Consider the following 19,480-nt stretch of genomic DNA (forward strand, 5'->3'; position numbering starts at 1 on the left):
CGATCTTCCTAGTTCTTATGTTCCATAGATGAGAGAAATCATATGATAATTGTCTTTCTTTGCTTGACTTATTTCACTTAGCATAATCTCCTCCAGTCCTGTCCATGTTGCTGCAAATGTTGGGTAATCGTTCTTTCCGATAGCTGAGTAATATTCCATTGTATATAGGGACCACATCTTCTTAATCCAGTCATCTGTTGAAGGGGATCTTGGCTCCTTCCATGAAAGTCCACTTGTCTGCATTGTTGCAGGTTGATTTACCCATAGCATCTAGAAAGGTTTGACATAAGGAAGCATTCTGTGTATTAATTAAATTACTTAATTAAATGACTGGATAAATGAATATGGGCTAAGACTCCCAGAAATTTGGTCCCTAAACCTGAACAGTATGGGCAATAAAATCGTTGCAGTATCTGCCATTCCTTTAAAGAAATTACCCATCATTAGGCATGTGCTCCCACTTCAGTATCCTGTCTTGATACTCCACACCAATCATTTTTCTGTGCCTTCTAAATAATGCTTTTAAATAGTGCTTTTGTTTAGCTTATCAAAGCCACATTATAGGTAACAGTGAGGAACTCAAGCTTTGGCATCAAAATGTATGAGTCCAAATATAGGCTCTGGCATTTACTGTTTGAGTTATGTTGGGGAAAGTACCTACTGAGACAATGACAATAGTACTACTTTCCTCATAAATGCAGTGAACTTCCTTTTGGGTGGGTTGTTTGTTTGTTTGTTTGTTTGTTTGGCACAGTTCCCGTTTTCACTGTTGTTCTGGCATGCCATTAAATATAGTATTAACCCAGCATTTTATGATTTTCATGAATTTTAAAAATTATTAATTACATTAAAATAGCCAATGAGGATATGGTATACCTTCCCTCTTCCAGTTTCCATATTGTATTGTCTAGTAGTATACAAGAAGGATATGCATATGGTTTCATGTTAACTAGTATTTGTAGCTGAAGGATATGTACTAATAAAGCATTTTCTCCTTTTTCCAGATAAAGAGAACTAACATCTGTCTTTCAAGAAGTGGGTTGAGTGTTTACCAGAAATGAACTGTGCTTGCAGGAAAACCACTACAAGTTTACCCCTTCCTATCTTGAGTGATGGAGGAAGAAGTAGTCCATGCTGCTGGCCCTGGGAATCCTAGCCAGTTATACTATATATCCTGCTGCCAAGCCTCATAACTGACCTCAAACTAAGATTTGAGGAGATATGAAGATTTACAGGTTAAAAGTTCATGAAATATTCTCAAAATGTAAAGGCTAAGCAGTCTTCCATCAACGGAGGGAGTAGCCTGAACACTTACCACTGTGTTTGGTCATTTATTGAATAGTAAATCTACTACCGTTTATTCATTTTACTATTTGATAAGTGATACTTTTTTATTGATAAGTAAATCAATGAGCTCTAAAAACAAATAAAAAAGGAAGTTCATGATTGATTAACAATAAATTATGGAGCTTTTCTTCAGGAAGTTTACGATGAATGAATAATTTCCACAAAATGTTTGTAGACATTTGACATCTATTGTGGCAGTAGTGGTGATATCATTGACCCAATCAGTGATATTAAGAAGAAAAGTCTGCAAAGAAGCAGTTACCTTTATAAGACTGTGCTTAAAACGGTAAAACTCACTCGGGAGCAGGATGTGCATTTACAAATCACTCTGAAGTAGAACTTGACATTTAAATGAAAAACGCTGTTCTTCAAAATTAATTTTACTTATTTTAATTCCAAGTTTTCTTGTACAGGTAAGTAAAGGTAAGAGGTAGTTCTAATGTGTTGGCTTCATTAGCAGAAGAAAAAAAAATTTGTAAACACTAAAATAATGCCAGTTTTATATCCACGCCATTAGATCTTTCAAACAAAGAATAAGTTAATTTCCATCATCAGGTGATATTTCATCCAACTTATGGATTCACAGTCTGACCCCATTTTTGATGTCTGATCACTGACAGCTTTCAAGTTGTACCCTTCCCAGTTTCTCTGTTGCTCCACATTTGGGCAAAGGCATAAAAAGCCCCATATTCCCTCCCCTGGCCTTGGCAGGAAGTTCAAACCATGTACAATGTTTATCCCTGTCAGTAAGTACCCCCTCATCCCTCACCTTATAACCACAATACAAACCAGAGCCACTCCAGCCCTCTCTTTACTTAAGCCACGCTGCTATCTGCTTAGGAACCTGCTGTACTGTCTCCGGAAAGTCTCATACAGTGAATCTTTAGATACTCTGTTGGTTGTGTGTGTTGTCATCAGCCTCATCATCCAAACCAAATTTTGAGTTTAATCTGTCAAACATTCCAAATGCTACTATAAATTTACATAAATATGAAGTTTGGTTTTCACTGATATTACAAATAAAAAGTTTGGGGGAGAATTATTTTGGCAAAAGCAGTATTTCTACAAAATTAGAAATCTATGGGGCATGTATTAGTCAGGGCTCTTCAGAGAAAGAGAGCCAATAGGATGTGTGTGTGTGTGTGTGTGTGTGTGTGCGCGCGTGTGCACGCGCACGCCTGTGTGTGTATTTATATATATAGAGAGAAAGAGACTTATTATAAAGATTTGGCTCATATATTATGGAAACCAGCCAGTCCAAATTTGCAGGGCTAATCTGTGGGCTGGTAGGCTGGAGACCCAGAAAAGTCAATGGTGTACATGAAGTCTGAAGGCAGTCTGCTAGAGAATCCCCTCTTGCAGGTCTTTTTTGTTCTATTCAAGCCTTCAGTTGATTGGATGAGGCCAACCCACATTATAAAGGGCCATCTACTTTGCCCAAAGTTCACCTATTTAAATGTTAATATCATCCAAGAACACTGTCTAAATTTACACATAAAATCAACCATCACAAAGTGGAAATATAATTGACATTGTTTGTAGTGCATATATAAACTGTAACTATTTCCCCCAATGATATGATATGTTACTAATTGGCTTATATATATATATATATATATATATATATATATATAGTAAATATATATGTGTGTATAATAATAACTGAATGACAAAATTTGCAAAACAGTTGAAAAACTCATACTTCAGACTAGAGTAAAAGATTTCTCTCTTTATTTCTGATAATATGATTTTAGAAACACTTGCGTCTCTGAACTTCTTGTAAATCACCTGTGTGTCCCACAATGATATTGTCATTTTAAATAAATGAATGTATTAAATTTTGTTTTTATCTATTCAAAAACAAATGGAAATCTTACAAAGTATTGTACAGATGAAATGACAAAAAAACCTTGAACATTCTAGTGAGCTGCAAGTATTTAATGTTTACAAAATCTTCCATGATCCCATAAACTGAACCTGGTACTTATTACGGTCGGTCCCTGACATCCTCCACGACTGTTCTGTAACACATTATAGGAATTGAACACTTAGATTGTAAGTACTTCAACACTGTATGAAAATTTAATTTTGAAATCAAGTACTTGTAATTTGAAATATCAAATTGTGGGAAAAATATTCACATGTAATTTCTGTTTTTAACTGGATACATTTATTCTATACGGAAGGGAAACAAAATTATAAAGGCGAAAATCTAACCTCAGCAGTTTAAAAACTTGGCCAACCATTCATGAGTTTTGTGTTCCAAAATATTTGTGCAAATCAGTTACTCAGAATGGTGACATTAAACTGACACCTGTGAAAATATCCTACAGATGAATCAATTGAAGATGTCAATAATCTCACATTTATTAACCATAAAAAACACATGATAAAAGTAAAAATTAAAAATAATATGCTATTGAAAATATTTTTTGAGAAATAACCCATGAATATTAGGTTATTTACATAGCTAGCCCATTACTTTCTAAACTCCAGGTAGTTAACATAGATATGTCTTAAAATTATTCAATTTTTAAAAAAACATATATATGACCAGTGAATAGATTTCACTGGTAGATGAACTTATAGAATAAGTCTAATTAAATCTACTTTCAAAAATAAAATCCTTTATATGAAAACAAATGACATACACATTCCCATCTTTGCCTTATTGCCTCTCACTTATCAAGTAAGCCTCACTTCAAAGCCTCATCATGTCATCCATGATGCCCTCTCCATACCTCCTTTCCTGCTCCGTACTGCAGAGGAATTCACTCTGCTGCTTCTCACTTCATTATCTCAGGAAACACTCAAAGTCAAACATCTAAATTCATAACACTTCAAGTCATATTGTAGGCATTCAGTGTGTGCTTTTTGAATTGATCTGAATGATTTAGTTGGGTATAATTTTGTTTTGTTGGAATATGAATGATAGAAATGAATATGGCCAAGATTTGAAAAAGGGAAAATCCTTGCCTATTAAAGCTTTGCTCTCAAAAAAAAAAAAAAAAAAATGATGTTTCTGGTAAATGCCATTAGTGGCATACAAGGAATAATAAACAATTTCATTGGCATAAGGGTAACTCAAAGATCCCCATTCCCATTGCTAGTAATGAGAGAAGGTCATTATTTGTCTTATATAAAGACCACTGAATGTACACAGTGTATCTACAATAGCTTCTCATTACCATTGTCAGTGTGTTTCTTCAGCCCAAAGGGCTCAAACTTCATGCCCTGCTTCAGTGCCTATCCTGACAGCCACTGGCCTACTCCCTCCTGTTGGCTACACCAGCTGATTGTAGGGAACAAGAGCACTAGATCCACAACTATAACTGCTGGACCTTCTTTGCAGGCTGTAGCTGAATCCTAAAAACCTGAATTCTTTATTTAACTTCCTTAAATTCTCCACAGCATTCTATCGTATTATCCCCCAACTGTCATTCCAGCAAGAACGATCATTTTCCTCCCCAGGGCTATTCAGTGCAAATGATTTACATCATATCAGTGATACAACCATTAAAAAAATGAGTTTGTTATAATGAAATATCATTTCAATTGAGTGAAATAACAATTTTAGTTTATTATAACATGGTCTATATAAACCCAGTTTAAGCATGCAATGACCTTATGGCTCAAAGTACTTTGCAGATTTAAAGGACACATGATGAGTCCTTAACCAGATTAATAATATTTCAAATGTTGATACTGGATATAGTTTTAGGTAAAATTTATGGCAGACGTGTTCCTATTGGAAAAAAGCTTAAATTGGAGGTCTTGAAAAAAGACAGTCAGTAATATATTTATAAATGAATGATACTTCTATATGCATATATATTACTATGTGTGCATATATTAATAATTTACACATTGAAAAATATAGAATTAAAAGTTTGTGACTTAAGGAATCACACATAAATCAGTTGCATCAAACATTACAATTTAAAGTTTTATGCTTAACAATGACTCAGACCACAGACAATTATTTCCTTGGTTTGTAGAATTAAAATATTTAAGATGGTTACCAAGGATATAGGATCTCTCTAAAACACACCATGTGCTCCCAAATCTGTGATACACTGTCCTTATCACCCTGAGGGGTATGATCAGAGATGCAGAGGACTATTGCCTTGTTGTTTTTTAACTAGAATTTATTTAAAAAGCATTTCCTGTTTTGGAGGCCCCAGCTGAATTGACTTATAATATCCTATAGTCTAAATAATGATTTGATTGTAGCATATCAAGGGGTATACTATGATATACAATTGAGTCACAAATAACAGATGTTATTCCATTTGTAGTACATTCAAAGAAATCCAAAAACTATAATGCTTGAGGGGTATTTCCTCTGAACAGCTAATCTTTAGTTTACCTATCAGTACACGTGTTCTGAACACTAAGCCCTCTAACAGCAACGTAGAACTAAGTAAGAATACAAATGGGATAGAATTAAATAGTTTTTACTGGCAAATATTTATATGAATATAAAATATACAAAGTCTTTAACAATGTTGTAGATAAACCTGAGCCATTTAAAGTATCTATCAGATATGGAGTGCTTTCTATGTATGCAGTTTGCCGGAATAACTTTAATACCATATACTATCATTTTTAGTCCTTAGAGCAAGCATACCAGGTAGAAATTATTATCTTATTTTATAGATGTGAACACTTAAGTGTTGAAGCTGGCATTCAAACACACATGTGTGATTCGAATTATTATGCTGTTAACCTCTGTGTCATAATACCCTACATCGGAATTCCTGCCTTATGAAAGGTGTAACAAGATTATGGCTAGCTAATAATCAAATCTGTTTTGGGTTTAGTAGTATTTATGCTCAAAAATCTAATTTTAAGTCATCAGTTTATTTCTTCTTTCTTAGATCAAATAAAGTTAAAATTTGTGAATTTGTGCAATTAAATATCTTATTACTGGGTGTCTTATGTAGAATAAATATTTCTGGAAGGTAATGACTCATTTAATTTTCTAAAAGTAATTGGCCTTAATCGCTGATTACTTATATACACACATGCAAATTTTTATGTGCAAATTGGGCACACGGGTATAGACGTTTTATACCAGACACAATAACTTTTTTCTCCATTCTGACTTTACTAAACCTGTGAATATAATTGTTACTTTAAACAGTACAACATAAATTACTATTTTCTTAGTTTTGTGAGAGACACTCCTTTCCAATGTCAAAAAATAAGGGGCCTTAAGAGCTGCCTCAATTAAAAAGGTCACCTATAAAATAAGGATTACCTCTAAAAAAGGAAATATCATCATGTTCTCTTTCAAAGATTATTTGAATTGGTAGGCCAAAATAACATGACGGTAGAAAGTGATGAAAAACTGAAAAACAGAGGGCAAATTTGCTTTTAGATACTATCCCTTAATACAGCAATCAGTAGAGAGATCGTATTCATAAATAAATGAAATTCAAAACACTATTTTTTCTTTTTTACATTGTAAAGTGGCATATATATTCTTATAAAAATCACCAAGATTACTGAGATAAAAATATCTCTAGTATAAATGAAAAAAATCAAGATGCCAAAATATTTATATTGTTTCATACCTTTTGTTTCAAAATTTGGGAAATATAGTTGAAAAAATAAGCATGATGTTACTAACAATAGCTAATTATGGAGGGTTAAAATGGTCTGAAGAGAATATTTTTACTTTATGAATTCTTGTATTTTTGAACTTGATGCTATGTGTAGCATTATCTGTGTAAGGAAAACTGACATTTAATTTTTTAAAATGGTTTAATATAGTGAAGATCATTGGAACTTCAGGAAAATTATATATTTAAAAATATATTTGGAGGAGTTTGTATTTGGCAAGGATGTCATTAATGTGAATTTGAGGTAATTGCAAGGTAAGTATCTGAGTAGTCCATTAGCTCCATCCCTGCTGAGAATTGAAATCCTAACAAGAAATCAATTTGATGACTTTTAAAAATGATCCTAAATACATAAAATCCCCCAAATTTATTCATGTATTCAAAAATATATTAAAGCTTTTTACACTACCTACCTGGTGGAGTAAAAATTCTAGGCACTTGAATTGCTATTTATAACTGGTGGTTACAAATTGTATTATAACTGGAAAATATAAATATTCTGGATATGTTTAAGAATGTGACTTAAGAATTACAACAACAACAAATGGAGGGAAGAAAATCCCTACTATTTGAAATAATGATTCTGGGTAAAAGCAAAGGTAATACCATGGTGACTTAAAAACATTATGCCTATAATTTTCATATTCCCCTATTGTTACTGCTACCGCTGTATCTCTAGCTTTATTGTAATCTAATTTGTGTCCCTATCAATTCCTGCACATTTATATTTGTTCACATTGATTTTCAACTTTATATAAGTTTGTGTATGTATGGAAAATGATTGAAAGGATACCCTATCTTGCACAGATCTGTTCTTGTATAATTGGTTGATTAATATGTAAATTATCACATAATGAATTTACTTTCAAACCAAAAGTTTAAGGTTGTAACAAATAAGAAAGCATACAGGGATATAGGAAGAGGGAATATTTAACTACTAGCTCTATTCCATATTTTCCAGAAGAATTGTTCCCTGTGACTATTATATTTTACAGCACAGCATCTGCTTAAGGATTTTTTTCAAAATGTTCTAATCAATATAACCAAAAGTAATAAGCTTGATTACTTTGAAGTTAATGAAGCTTAAGATTTGGTCTTACAATATGTTTTTATTATTACTGCTTTCCATGAAATTTGCAAAAGTAAAATAATTTTAACAGCAAATGAATAAGGTTATTGTCTTTTTCCACTCTAACTTTCTGTCCATCACACTCCTCTTGGTGTCTGATAGCATTGCATTAAGTACTGGCATTTAGGGTATTAAGAAAGTTGAGTATAAATTGTTGGTATGGAATTGAGTTATGTATTTATATGGTTCACATAGCCACGTATGGGCATCAACCTAATGCCCACACAATTTGATGCTGCGCACAATAGAAAAGTGTTAACATTCCTATGACCTTTGGCCATCCCAGCCATGAGTACTCCTGAGCCCTCACACCCTTCTAAACAGACCAAGCTAGAGGAAAGTCTGATTGATTTTGTTACCGTGTCTTATAAAGAGAAAATCAAGGTTAATACAGACAAAGGTATTATGTTATTTCTGGATATTTTTGAAGTTTGTGGTGGTCATCTGCTTTTTAAAATTTAAAAATTACTGTAATTTACTTTCACATTCCAATTTAAAAAGATATTTTCATGCTTGATATTAATGTATAATTCCGTATTCTTAAAGAAAGCTATTTATGGTATCCCTTCAAGTTGGATAAGCTTTCCTGCCTAAGCTTAAAACATAGATTGTGTCCCTGATTATAATTCCAAATCCTTATCACACCCTTCAATGACCTTGTTCGGGAATCTTAGTTTTCCCATTTGTGGAACAGGATAATGAAATTGCCATCTTGAGGAATAATTCCTTTTTTCATAACATTTCAAACGTGGCTTAGGCTCAGTCAAGTCTATCTGGAGGCTAATATACCCGCAGGAATTTATGTAACCTACCAGGAATATATTCTGATCTAAAATGTCTAAACCATCTTATCCATGGAGTAGAGAAACAATTTCCACTTACTTCCCTGGGGTTTTCCTCTTTTTAAATGATTCATTTTCTAGATCAAGGCACTAGACTCTAAGAGTAACAGAATTATTAATTATATTTTTGGATTTTAGCAAGGAAAATAAAAAGAAAAGTGAATATTACTTTTAAAATATATATTCCATAATGTATTCAATTTAATAAATATGAATTCCCAACTTTATGATTTGACTGTTTTTCAAGCTAATTATTCAGGATAAAAGAATAATCTCTCTCTCTCTCTCTAAATATATATATATGTATTTATATATATATTTACATCTTTAACCACAATCTCTAAAAAGAATAATTAAAATTCTTCATTGCTCTATTTCTCCTTAAAAATAATCCTGCAAAATTCCTAGAAATAATTATATAATTTGAAAATCTCTTTAGAACATCAGATTTTCTCGCTCTGTATGAATTTCTGTGTCAAATAGAGTAAGCCTTTCCATTTTTCCCCCTGAAAGCTGATTTAAATTTCCAGAGAGAACATTCTCTTCCTTGTGGCTTTTCACATCGAATAGGGACTTTTCCCCAAGGCAGGGTCTTTTTTCTACAGGGAAATCTCACAGAATTTTTTTCTAATCAGAAATTGTGAGTTGAGTTTCCTCCGTGAGAGGAAAAGTGGTATGGTAACCCCCAGGGAAATACTAGTTCTAAGTTTTTTATCTTTTTCTTTTAAAACATATCTATTCATTCAAGGAGGTTTCAAAATGGAAGTATTGCTATTAACAAATAAATACCACAGAGTGAAACCTAGATTCAGTGATGATATAACCAGTTTGATCATCAGGGATATGAATGAGTATTTTGGCCTGTAAATGATCAGTTTGTCTTCATCTATAATGAGATAGTTACAGATTACACTGAGTTTGTCCTGCGTAGATTCAGCCTCAGTTTAAAATAAGGACTTCCCCACGAATTTGCATACCTTCAAGAAGCTATGGCATACACAGCGATTTATATAACTCCTACAAAATGTATGCTAATTTGTATTCTAAAAGATTATTAAACCATTTTAGCCATTAAACTGTATTGGGGGTCAATGATGCATGTAAGTTTTAGATATGCTGAAAAAAATATTTGTCTGAAAAGATATTCCAAAAAAAGATGTATTATTTAATCAGTATTTTGCTGTTATTTAAAATTAGCCTGATTTTTAATTTTTCTTATTGAGATATTTTGTTTATTTGAACATAGCATTGATTTTGGAAAATATATCAAGCTCTTATAACATAGCTTTTAAAACTTTTAAAAACATAAAATACACTAAAAAAGAGAGAAAATTATGTAAATACATATACTTTCTATCCAAGAAGAAAATTGACTTTAAAAGTAGAAATGTCCTACCCAAAGTTGTTCCAACATATAGCAAAGACCTATAAATTGGTAGTTGCCAAAGAGTTTGTTTTTAATAATGACAGAAACCTAAAACCCTGAATTTTTAACTTCTCATAACCTAGTCTGTTTTCGGTTGGTCATATTGTTTTAATTTTGGCACATAATTAATTTTTACATTTTAAATTTGAATTTAAATTTCACATATTCAATATTGTTTATATAGAGAATTTTGTTTTCTATTTCTAATTAATTTCCAGCTTTGCTGTTGGTTTTGATTGTAGCCAAACATCTATCTCTCCTTGTTGTATTTCCCCAGTTCTGTTAATTATAACAGCTGCTGTATATTGCTTCACAATTTCTTCCATGTTTATGGAGTTATAAAACACAAATTTCCAGATGTATCGAATTTTGTGTGTGCACATTATCAAAAAAATAGAGAAAAATAAAAAATCATTATATACACATTAAGTTGTAAATGCATATTCAGCAATTTGCTTCAACATTTCTTCCAAATAGTTTTATATCATGGATATATGAATATCTATTAGAGACGATTAACTACAAATGCAACCTATTTTATTCAATATTTGTATAATATTTCAAAACCTATTCATATATTTTAATATTACCAAACTTTCAAGTGGTTTCCAACATTTCCCAAATACAAAATTGTGGTGGCAGATATTATTTTACATATAGCCTAAGTGATGCTGCTTTTAGTTCCACTAGCTTGATTCCTAGAAGAAGGAATGCAAGACTTGAGAATAGTTTCCATTTGTACAGGTATTAACAGATTATTTTATCAAAAGACTGTAGCAATTCACAACTCCTACAGAACTGTAGAGTGTTCTTCCCCCCCACCTTTATCAGTACTCTGATGACTTATTATCATTTTTTAAAATTTCACTCGAATATCAAAAGGAGCATATTATTCCCCAAGTAATTTGCATTTTTTTCCAATAGCGTTTATTTGGTTGGTCTGTATACTATTTATAAACAGCATTCAGTTTCCAACCAAGTCTTTAGTACTTTTTAGTATTTTATTAGACATTTGTAGAAATAATGCATAGTGCATATAATCTATTATTTGTCATATACGCTGCAAATATTTTCCCTGGTTTTCATCATCTCAATTTTTTTTTTTTAAGATTTTATTTATTTATTTGACAGACATAGAGACAGCCAGGAGAGAGGGAACACAAGCAGGGGAAGTGGGAGAGGAAGAAGCAGGCTCATAGCGGAGGAGCCTGATGTGGGGCTCGATCCCATAACGCCGGGATCACGCCCTGAGCCGAAGGCAGACACTTAACCGCTGTGCCACCCAGGCGCCCCCATCGTCTCAATTTTTTAAATTAAAAAAAGATATTAACAAGTATGTCAGAAAATATATCTTAAGAATTATATCATAAAATATATATCTGTTATAACCACTTTCTTTTCTTTTTTCCCCTCTGTTTCTGATCTTGCTTTGAAAGTTCATGTCACATTAAAAAATTTAACTTGTATTTTATAGTTTTATTGTTATAGAATTGTGGTGATTTGGTGGAGTTCATAGGAAATTGAGCACATGCTTGTTGTCCTACATTTTGTAACCTACTTTAAGAAGTCCCTAGTGATTCCTAGGAATGGAAGAATATTCTCAGAGAATTCTCGGAGAAATATACTTCCTTCAGGAAGCATCCTGACACATTTGTTTGCCGGCACATGGCATAGCACGTGAGCTGGCTTCTAGAATCAGTACATGTATGTAAGACATATGCATAGCTTGGTTTTCAGACTTCCTTTGTAACACCTTTTCTCTTAGAAAACAGACTTCGCTAATTCTTGAAAGAGCCTGCAAATTCCTGCCCCTAGGTGATCTCTACCTGCATCACTTCCCTTGAAAAATCAAGCTTCTCTTTCTCCAAGAAACAATACAAACAAAAACAAAAATTTGTTTTCCTGTATTATGTTATTTGCGTATATGGCTTATCAACTTTTAATATATTTTAGTACCTTGATTATCTCAGATACCTTTATATTCGCTAAGTTATCTAAAATAATGTCTTATAGGGTAACTCAAATGGGAAGGAAGTGATTGCACATATGAATGATGTCGACTACACTACTATAGGGAAAGGCTGCAATATGCATTCTGCTCATTCTGGAGGGTAGATGTATGTTCGTTGCATTTAATTTTAGCTCTTGCTTTCTCTTGTTTTCATTGGATACTCCCAGAAGAAGATCATATGTTTATTAATAGTAATGGCTATGCCTTCCATGCACAGAGTGTTTTATGATTTTTAAAGTGCTTTTTACATATATTACAACCTTTGATTTTTACAACAGTCTTGTGAATTAAGGAAAGAAGCAGTTTCTGGCCCATTTTTATCAGGCATAATAGGAAACAATTTTAGCTGCAAGTTCAATATAGCCATTCATTCAAATAGTCCAAATATTGAAAAGACTGCTTTATCTTTTCATTTTAAAAGATGCTTTCTGCAGCCTTAGTTATAAATCAAAATATTCTATTTTAAAATCCTGCATAAATATGCACTAACTGAGAATTCTCTATTCATTTTTTTAGCACAAGAGTAACAAAAAGGTCTAGACAAATTAGAGTTCCAAGAAGTATAAATGCAATGAATAAATTAATGCCGGCATTGACAGATGAGGGGGGAGCAAAGGAGTTTCATTGTGCAGCTTGACTGAACAACTTTGTTTGTGACAATATTTGTAAGGTCAGGGAATTGTTGTCTGGAATGTACTAGAGAATTAAAAAGAATAATGAAATTGATTCCTCATCTTTGAGACTGTTGGCCACTGAATTTTAAATCTGCAGAGCTTGGTCTCAGATACTTCTGTTCATGTCAGCTCCAACTCATAAAGAAACATGAGAAGAGCGAGTATATTGATACTGTGAAATGCTGTTCCTTTTATCTTTCCAGAAATAGTTTAGGACACAATAATTACATGAGGTTTGACTGTGTTTTAACATACAGATGGGCAATTCTTCCTTGAAATACAATATAGACCTGTTTCAAATGGAAATCTATCATGGGAAGTTATTCTAAACCACCAGCAATCCTGTTGTATCTTATTGGGGCTTCAAAAGTAATGTAGTTAAGGAAGGGGAAATTGTAGATGAATTCATGACACATAACTAACTTTCATCAGCTTGTGTGATTTTTATCTAGAATGTTAATGGTTAAAAAAGGAAATCTGAATTTATTTTTCCATTTTCTGTATCCCGAGGCATTTTATGGTATCATATCACCCTCTCTACTGTGCTCTCCAAAAAGTTACTAGATATGAGAACTGTTGTTTGCCCGTAATTTAAGTCCATATTATTTCCCCTGGGAAATTTTAGAAATGCTGGGTGGGATGTCTGAAAATGGATGGGAAAAAATCTGGTAGAAAGAAATTTATAGAAAGGAAAAACAGATGACCTCTTATATCTTTGCCTTTTTTGAACCTTAAAATTCAATGATAGCCTTATTTATATTTGCTCTCAGAACCAAATAATAAAAACTTTTTGACCTCACGTTAGTTAGAAAGTTGAGGTTTTTTTTTTTTAAAATCTCTACTTGAAACTTTTTCACTTTTTAATTTTACTGAAACAATAAGGGCACAGTTGCTGATTCAATAATGGGAAATTAATAGTTTCCCACTTATTTTTTATTTGATTCTTTGGAGGTAAATGAATCAAATCAACATTAATCCTAAACTCTTCTGGGTAAGAGATTTGTATTTAACAAATATAACTTTTCCCTATAATACAATATCTCAATTTTAAATTATTTTGAAGAAAATTAGAGAGTTATAATACTTCAAAATATGGGACACTTTGAAATCATCTTCCAATGAATTTCTTTCTTTTTTTATTCCCATAATAAGTCACAATATGCTATTGATCTTGGGTTTTTTACTCTAATTATTTAAAGGTATCACCTGGTAGAGTGCTTAAAGAGCTGTTGTATATAACATGGCTGATGTTTCCTAAATGCCTACTATTTATCATGTTGTCTTGTAAGTAGCTTATACAAATTGACGTGTATACATTTTTATGACACCCCAATGATATAATTCTTCTCTGATTCTCAAGTTAGAGCTAAGGAAACCAACAAAGAGAGAGATTTACTCTAGGCCACTGAGAACCCGAATTTGATCCCAGACAGCCTTGTTCAGAGGCCATATTCTCAACCACAGCCGTACTGTTGTCCCTGCATTATACTGCAGGCTATAAGCTATATATTTTACACTATTTGCATACATACGCTATTTTTTTAAGATTTATGTATTTATTTTAGAGAGAGAGAGTGCACGTATGCCTGTGCATGAGTGGGGGGCGGGGGAGGGAGAGAAACTTCAGGCAGAATCCCTGCTGAGCGTGGAACCTGAGGTGGGCCTGGATCCCATAACCCATGAGATCATGACCGGAGCCAAACCAAGTCAGACACTTAACCAACTGAGCCACCCAGGCCCCCCATTTGCATCAGTGTTTTAGTTATAAATATTGTGCTTTGTGTCAAGGGTTCAAATATTAAAATATATGTTGCTGGATCTAACAGTAGTTGATCATTTTAAAACTTTTTTTTTTTTCCAAGTTTCGGTTTGCCCTTCGTTTCAACGGAGCAAGAGTCTACCTTGCATTATTTGCCTCCATATTTTCAGTGCTTTGGTTTCTGCCACCTGCTTGCCTTTTCCTTTCTTTCTTTTTTCCCCCTTTTTTCTTAAAAGCTGTGGAGTGGCTGGTTGGGGTAGAAATCTTGAAAGTTAGGGAGTATAATCAGACATGGGAATAATCATACCTCCCTTGCCACACACACTCAAACATACACATACACACACAAACACGCACACTGAACTCACGCTCTGCACTAGGTTATTTCAATATCCTCGATTCTGTGTTCAAGCAACTATGTCATTTAATTGTAGGTATAGACAATTAATCTGGTTTTTATGGAGAATGGGATTCTGAACCTTTTAAAAGAAAGGACAGATGACATTTTCTTTGCTTGAATGCTGTGACAGAGCCCCACAAACCTAAAGGGCACTCTTATGGGAGTCCCCCTGAATATCTCAGAGGGAACCTAAATCATAGACCTATTCCTTCTCCTGCCTGTTCTTGCTCAAAGTTGCTCTAGTTTCTGAGGCATGGTACCAAGGAGGAGCTCTGGAATCTGTGCATGTACTCGGGATCGGATTTAATTAGTTCATACTCATTTAGGTTGTTCTCCAACTGTTGAACTTCTTGGGAGAGCGAATTCCGTCTGCTTTTTGGCAATGCAGACCAAAGTACCTTCTTTCAACCGTTTCACCACGAGTTTTCCTCGCCCAGTACTACATACTTTTGGTACATAATAAAGTGTGATGTGAGGCAAATGATGGCTTTTATTGTATTTCTAGAACCTAACATGGTATTTAACATATATCAAGTGCTCAGTAACTCCTTGATAAACAAAGGATGCATCTATGAATAGTGTAAGGCAATTTGTGGAAAATTTAGCATATTTGACAAAATGGAAATTGCTTTACCCCTGGTTTCTGAAAGAACATAGCTGTCACATTTCCTCAATGAAAGACTTCATGTATAATTGTTCCCAAGGTTATTTCTAATGTATACATGAATACTTTAAAAGGTACTGTATCTAATGAAAAAAGACAGATTTCAGTATACCCAACTTTCTGGTTTTTGAGAAAATCATTGGTAAATTGGAATATATGCAGATTAATTCACATGATTTTTGCCTGACAGGAGTTAACACTGATTAATGTAACTGTGTGTTTACCAAATATCAGAAATAAATCTTCCAAAGAAAGAAAGAAAGTAATCGTCCTGCACTTAAACTCGATAAGGCATTTGTAGTTTTAACCAGACTGAGACTGGTGTTTTGACTGATAGGATAGTCCTCAGACTTCAAGAATCCATACCTAACAAAAGTTAAAGAAAAATTCCTTGTGTTAAAAGTTAAACTGAGGCATATTAAAAATTTTAAAGTGTTTATTTTAGCAGAAATCAATTCAAATTGGGCACCATCCAAACCAGCAGATAAAAAAGATGCTTAAGGGGCTGTACAAAATGAAAGACTTATAGGCAGAAGGGAGCAGGAATAAAGAATTACAGTAGGTAAGAAGCAGGTTGGTTATTCTTACAGGGGATGACAGGGGTCTATCAGGCAGATGACCTAACTAATGCTAATCAGGAGATTCCTGATTGACCAGTGTAAGATTACATTTCTGCGAGAGCTGAAACTATAATTAAGTCTTACTTTGTTAAAATGGGGCTTAGCATAAGTGACTCCATTCTCCGCCTGCTGTTTTTAACACTTGCAATTGATTTTTAAAAAATGGTTGGAAATGACTATCTGAAGTCATGAGATAAACACTAATATACTGCAATGCTTAAGTGGAAAATTTAAAATTGCTCAGGGTATTCTGACGTGAGTTACTAGCTCCTCTTCATTAAGAAATTGACGATAAACCTTATCCAGGGAAGTCTCAGGAACTTCTTCACTGAAGCAGATCTAGATTGTCTTCTGTGAATCTCAAACCTGTCTTGTCCCATGCCACCTATATTGACTGCTGCCTTCCTGCTTCAGGAATTTGTATCTGCTCACATTTTTTCTACGTCTCTACAAAATATTGGCTGACAAACTTCACCCATGGTTTGCCCCATGAATTTGGGTTTATGTTACAGTCTGCATCTCTGTGACATCATGGCTTTATTATCTGGCTTTGCTCTGGTTCTGAAAATCCTTTAGGATATTTACTCTCATGGGCTTCAGCAGTCAAGTATTAAGCTCCTTTGATGAAAATAGATAATTTCTGCTTTAAGTACAAACTTCAAATGGATATACTATAATCAACTTTATTAAAGCTAATGGTTTAACATGAGTAAACTTCCAAAACAGCAGCTTACAGTGATGTCAAAGGTTATTTTATAATGTTATTTTATGTCCAATATTATGTGAGTGATCCTGCCTTCACTCATCAACATTTCCATAGAACATCAAAATTACATGAAACTTTTAAATCTTAAACGTTGCCATCACAAGGAATAAGTTCTGTAATTGTGTATGGTGACAGATGGTAACTAGACTCATTGTAGTGATCATTTCACAATATGCACTAATATCAGATCAGTATGTTGTACACTTGATGAAACTAAAATTATGTTGTATGTCAATACACCTTAATAAAAAATTAAAGAGAAAGTGTCATTCAAAAATAAAGATGGTTTATAATGGAAAAAAAAAAGATTACACAAAACTTCTAAATGTCATTAAATTGTTTATTTTCAAGAGCAATGCTAATGACTGGATATGTGAATAGATAAGGGAACTTGCCTCTCCTTTCTTTCCTTCTTTCTATAATCAAAATTTCAGGATGAACATCTCAGTATATAAGATTTTTATTGTGAAGCTAGTAGGCTTTGAGAAAATTATTTATAAACACTATTTTAGGAAATAGCATAAAATTCTAAGAGGAAAAATTTTTTTGAGACCACAATCACCTTTCCCTAACACACTTAAAATAAAAGTTAAAGAATAATATACATGTTGGTCTTCATATCTGTAATTGAATTAATAGAGTTCTCTGATCAAAATTTATTTGATCTTTGGAAACAGTAGTTTTTTTTTTAATATTTCATTATAGTGGATTAGCAAGCAGCTTTCTGAGATGCTAAAAGAAAACAATCTGCTAAGTGGGTTATTTTTAAAAAATTTGATCTTAGATTACTCTTCTGCATGAATAGTCAAAAGCAATAATAAGACCAAGAAAAACAAATTCTTTATATTCCACATGCTGGTGAGAAACAGATGCTTAGTATCAGTAATATATCTTTATAATATTTAATATTTATCTTACATTTAAAGATATCTAAACTACTTTTCTTTGTTTGTACACCACCAAAATATGCTGTTTTAATACCTTTAAAGCATTATCAATATACATTAATAAACATTGCTTTGCTATATGTCAAATATATCTGAAAGGAAAGTGTAGCATAACCCTTTGCTGAGTCTTAGTTGATAAGAAGTCAGCAACATTTCTCCCATTTTAGCTCTTTCCATCAGTTGATCAATGTGTTATAAGTGCTTTTCTTTACCATACACTTAAGAATGATTGGAAGTACTGAATATCTTGGTGTGAATAGCTTTTACTTTTAGGTATGAAAAAAAAAATTGATTTTCACTTGTCCTAAACATTCCAAAATTGTTAACACTTTCTGAAGCAAAAGATGAAATCGTAACTTACAAATTCTGTTAGAATTTCTCAAAGTACATTAAATACTAGCCATTGTGTAATATCAAGGCCAGAAATGTATAATCCATATACAGATTATGTCCCTCAATAACAAATCCAATTTAACTAAAAATTGTACACAGATGCTGAATATTCATAATAAATATGTTTTTATATATAACTTCAATAGTGTTATTTCTACAAATGAAGCTGAAACATTTCTAAGCTTTTATAATAAACCTTAACCAAAATGATGTTAGAGGATGTCACCTCTCAACTCAGTGGCTTTATGTAGAAGAGAGTTCTGAATTTCCAGTATAATCAATAGGGTGTTGTGTTTTATAGATTCATAATTCCCAACATGGCTGCCGTAGAACATTTTTAAATTTGAGATATATTGACATAATACCTCATAAGGGTAACGACGTTTACAAATAGGGTATATAAGTGTATATTTGCCTGACTGGCTCAGGACTTCACCAAGACTTTATCATCAGGTCATCAAAAGCTTCCTCTAGTCTTATTTTTAATAATCATACACCCAAAATGAAATGTGCAAAATACAATTCCAGATAGGCTGACCTACCTGAAGTTATAAAATCAGTAACAGAATCATTTCTTATTAGTAGTATTAGCATTTTAACATTATTATTACTTTTACGTTGCTGAGCTAGTATTCAAATAGTGGCTCTTGCAGCATCCGTAATTTCCATTAGGATAAGTTTGTGAGGAGCAAACAAGTGCCCACAAGGAAGCCTTAAGTGTGGATAATTGTTCTTTTCATTCCTCTTATGACACCTTCCCAGTGTGTGTGTGTGCATATGTGTGTAAAATAGTGAAGAGGTTGCATTGGGCACCTAGAATGATGGGGGGGGGGGCAAAATATAGGCAAGCTGAACTTATTTCAATGTATAGAAAA

Source organism: Ursus maritimus, unplaced genomic scaffold (genome assembly GCF_017311325.1).
Source record: "Ursus maritimus isolate PB19 unplaced genomic scaffold, ASM1731132v1 scaffold_11, whole genome shotgun sequence".
NCBI classification, from domain to species: Eukaryota; Metazoa; Chordata; class Mammalia; order Carnivora; family Ursidae; genus Ursus; species Ursus maritimus.